At 38.7% G+C, this 5,000-nt stretch overlaps 1 protein-coding gene across 1 annotated transcript in view; it reads right to left on the bottom strand.

Annotated features, from left to right (window-relative positions):
• Positions 1 to 5,000, bottom strand: part of LOC143030064 (uncharacterized) — a gene marked incomplete at its 3' end in the record, with an annotated part of 14,827 nt that overhangs the window by 9,542 nt on the left and 285 nt on the right. The window lies entirely within an intron of this gene.

Here is a 5,000-nt window from a genome sequence, read left to right on the forward strand (position 1 = left end):
ACCTTCGAGGTAACAATACAAAATAAGAAGTTAGGCAAGGTAACTGTTCTGAAGTACGATTTAAAAATAATAATAAAACTTCCAAAAGAATTTTCCGCAATGAAGTTCCTCTGCAGAGATATAATTGATAAAAGAAACGTGCATATATCCTTGCAGTTTATAGTTATCCATCTTGCAGATTGTCGCCATACAGGGATGACGCAAGTAAGGTCATCACATTGAGACAGGAGGGCAGGACTCGTAGTAATGGGTTTAGGTTGGACAAATTTAGGTTTAGGAAGGGAAATAGATGAGAACTTGTTTACCAACGGTGATTAACGAATGGAATAGGCTTAGTAACAATGCAATGAACGCCGAAACAACTGTACATTTTAAGAAAAGATTAGATAACTTTATGATAAGGGATGAATTGTGGTAAGGAGCATTGTACTCCCTAGTGTAGGTCCTATGGTCTATGGACTACCTAGGAGAGACCACCCGCACTCGCGGGATCGGTAGTTGTAGAAGGGGAAGAAATGTCTGTATGAAAATGAAAAGATGGTTGTGCATAAAAGAGGGCTATTGCCGCAGGGCGATTTTAGGGATGTTTATTTCGTGGTGTCGTGGCTTAGGAGGGGGTGGCCTTGTGGTTTCTTGTAGTCTCCTCCATTCTTATGGTCTTGTGGTCTTAGGCCCCACCAACGCGAACTTGCCTCCACGTGACCTTGCCTCAATTGCAACGCCCCGGCAGTTCGCGCAGAAGGCTCGACGGTTTTGATTAGGATAGATTGAAAGTTCATAACAGAAGCGTCATGTATCCATGCGATAGATGCCATCTAAGATCCACTCTCCCACGTTCCCATCCACCACTGAGCCCAACGAGTGGAGACTAGGCTTTGAGAATTCATCTTTAACACAGCAAACCCAGGAGTCCTGGGAGAGTATACACACCCATCACTTTGTCATTGGACGATGCGGAGTCGACCTGGGCTGTAGCAACTTGACTTAGTACGTATTTTAGTCAAAGATTCAAGTTTAGTAGTTCAGCAGATTTGAATCTCCGAGCCTGAATACAGGATCAAAGAGTTGCGTTGCCAGTACTAGAGGGCACTTCATAACACCACTATGGCATCACTTAAGTCTTTATGGGCCGAATTCATAAAAGATCCTAACCCGTACGTCTAGACATAAATCTTCAAAATGGCAGATATTTTACCTAAATCCCTATGTCTGGGACCTAAATGCTTATGTCTAGACACTCTAGAGATAAAGCATTTAGAACGCCAACATACGGATTTAGGTCAAATCTTCGCCATTTTGAAGATTTATGTATAGACTAAGGGGTTAGGCTTTTTTATAAATTTTGCCCCGGAACTTCTGTCTCCGGGCCCTGTAATAATGCTATGTACATCAAACAAGTAAGTTAGTAACCTACAACGCAGTTGGATACCCATTGGCACATAAACACTTCATCTGATCTTTATTTCATTTTTTTTTTCATTACTTCTGTCTGGATGTTTAACACATCCTTCTCACTGGCGGACTACCAACCATGCGGTTGGTAGTACTGGGTTACATGGTACCAGTAGAAGTACAAATGTGGCTTATCTTACGTACAGTGAGTGAAAGAGAGAGAGAGAGAGAGAGAGAGAGAGAGAGAGAGAGAGAGAGAGAGAGAGAGAGAGAGAGAGAGAGAGGGGGGGGAGACGAGAAAGAGAAGGAGGACGAGAAAGAAAAGGGGGACGAGAGAGGGGGGGGCGAGGGAGAGAGAGAGAGAGAGAGAGAGAGAGAGAGAGAGAGAGAGAGAGAGAGAGAGAGAGAGAGAGAGAGAGAGAGAGAGAGAGAGAGAGAGAGAGAATGAAAATTGAGACGTGGGGACACGCCATAACTTAGAGTACATTCCCATTACTATAGAGGAAAGAAGGAAGGAAGAAGTTGGATACACAAGTATACTTGGAGTTGGTTGAGAAAGCAGCACAGTGACAAGGCCAAGAGAGATGGTGGTACTGAGGAGGTGAGGAATGAAAAGAATCTACTGGGGCTAAAAGACTATCACACTGGGCTTCTCCAGCCCTCACAGTTGAGAGAAAACGACTTTGGTTACAATATTTCATTTCTCAAATCTCCAAATATCAAATTGTCTTTCCGTCATATATAGCAAAGCTGAATGATGAACTGAAATATTTCAAATCTATACGAATGTTAGACACTGTTGAGATTGCTCTAGAAAAGTCTAGATTTCTGTAAGCGAAGTCAGGTTCTAGTTATTCAAATGGAGGTTGGAGGTAAAATGTTGAAGGAAAAATAGCCCAGTATGATAACCACTTAAGGGACGAGGAGAATCACATTTCATGAGAATAGTTCCGAAATGTAGAAATAATGAAGAAATAAGGATATTACCACTAAGAGGAAAGAAAATATAAAAATGAAGAAAAAAAATTAAAGAAAGTAACCAAAGATATTTGAAGAATGGAGGCTGATATTCAGTGTTACTGAATATGAAAAGAAGCTACATTCCACCAAAAAGGAGTTTATTCAACGATAAAAGAAAGAATGAGAAGAGACTGGAGAGAAAGGGAAAGGAACGAGGAAATGGCACAAGAAAGAACAAAGTCGAAATGAGGTAAACGAGTTGTCGGAAGAGGTTCAGACAACGGAAGGAAAAAGAAAAAGATAAAATAGAGAAGAAAGAGAAAACAGAATTACACAAAGAATGGAGAGAGGGTAACATGTATCAGAAAGTATGGAAGGAAAAATATAAAACGAAAAGAAAATGAAAAAAAAAAACAAGAATCATTCTGACTGGCTGATGTGGCAAACGCATTTATGACAAAGAATCAGAATAGATTATGTTATTGTGTGGAAATAAGGAGAGTCAAGTTTCATTCTTACACAGCGTACAAAGTGTTCTGGGGGTGCGTTGCCGAAGACCAGGCATTATGTTACCATCACCAAGAAAACAGGCAACATGAAGAATACTGTCGATTAGCTCTATATAGTACTGTACTATATAGTAACAGGGGACAGCACTGACAAAGATAACCTATAAAAAAATATAAAAAAAACAGAGATAAGCCTACACACGAGCGGTGAACAAGGCCTCCAGGTGGCACAAGGCATACATACATATACCAAGGCTTTTTCCCCCTTACAAGGGAGGTAGCCAAAAAGGAAAAGGCATAAAATCATTCCCACCCATTCCATCCCTGAATACACTCCACACCCCTCCACCCTCCCTCTCATCTTGGCACAAGGCACCAACTAATAAATGTCACTTACCAAAATCAAGAGGAATGAGCTACAATCTTCGCTTTATGCTTGAAGTAGGAAGGAATCAAAGAGACATGTGTGATAGGAATGAAATCATACTCTCCTGTGCCTAGTCTCTTTGCTTTGCAGGTAATTACCGATTGGACGAAAAAAGGAAAAATATATCATTCATCTCATAGATGAAGGGTATAGAGAGATATTTAGGAGTAAACAGCTAAGAACCGCCTTTTTTAATCTTCGTTGGGTTCAGTTTCATATTCCATTTTCGACACAGTTAAACATTACAAATAGTTGTTTCCGAGTCGTGAACATCCTCTTTGATGATGAACTTGGTTAAAAAAATGTCTTTCTTTCTCTGGGTATTCTATAATGAATAATCAAATATATAATACATATCCAAAATCAGTGATTATCAATCTAGTTTTTACGGATCCCTGGAAGTCAGCAGTCTGAAAAGTGGGGCTAGAAAGCAAATACGAGTGACAGTTAGTCGAAGCCTGGCGATTTTATTCATTGTTCAAATCATCTCCAAGAAGCTAAATAAACAGTAGTACATAAGTATAGGGTATACAAGCAAACTGGTTCACCCATCATCTCATGCTTATGAACAACAAATACTGGCGTAGTTATATAAAAACCCATAATTTCCTTTACTTTCTTATAATATACTAGAAATTTCACTCAATATCTAAAACAAATAGAAATAGGCACACCTGTAGTGAAAGAAGGAATTAAAAAAGAAATAGTTTATCTCTGTGACTAGTGAAGGGATTTGCCCCCATGCAGCGACAGGAAAGCATCATTTGAGTAAAATCGAGAAAATATTACAAAAATTCATAAACTATTTCAAAAAGTGTACCCAGCATATCTTATTTCCAGTAATATCACATGTGAATAATAATTATATTTCATCTTTGATTTATTAAATTACTTTGTGGTTCGTTGAAACCCGTTTGGTCCAGTCGCCACTTTACTTTGCATAAAGTTTAATCAAAGACGCACAGAGTTTCGTACATTCTGCATTATATCGCGTTTACTTTCGATTTCAAGTAAACATCTGTTAGATTGACTCAACTTGACGGGAGACGGGGGAACGTCAGGGAACTGTTGTTTAATCACTCATTGAGAGACTGTTCGAGCCATAGGAAGTGAATTACCCGCACAGGATGTTATGGAAATACGAACGGAGATTAATGGGAAAAGGGACACGACATTTTGGCGTCACGTATCGTAAATGACAGTTATAGAAAACGCATATCTTCGGAGTAGCAAATCCTTATGTATCTGAAGTGAAAATCTTTAATAAAATATCTGTTAAATGTAACTAATAAGAAGAAAAATCAAATCTATTTTTGATGATTACTTTTTGTTAGTTACTTACAGGGCCATATATTTTATTCTATTCACTACTAATAAAACATTATTTAAAAAACGTACATCTTCATCTCTAGAACGCTGTTATTTTCTCTTTCTTTTAAGAGGTAATTATACACAGGAGTCTGAGGCATCGATATGTCGCTGATATATCATGATGAGGTGTTCAAGTGGATCAAATACTCTAATAAGGGTGATGCAAACAAGGTCATCATATTAAAACAACAGGGCAGGACTCGCAGTAATGGTCATAAGCTGGACAAATTTAGATTTAAAAAGAAAATAGGCAAGATTTGGTTTACTAATAGGGTGGTCGACGAATGGAATAAACTTAATAACCATGTAGTAGGCACTGAAACTATCAGTTGTTTTAAGAA

This window comes from Oratosquilla oratoria, chromosome 11 (genome assembly GCF_046742065.1).
Source record: "Oratosquilla oratoria isolate Oo_2021 chromosome 11, ASM4674206v1, whole genome shotgun sequence".
In the NCBI taxonomy this organism is placed as follows: Eukaryota; Metazoa; Arthropoda; class Malacostraca; order Stomatopoda; family Squillidae; genus Oratosquilla; species Oratosquilla oratoria.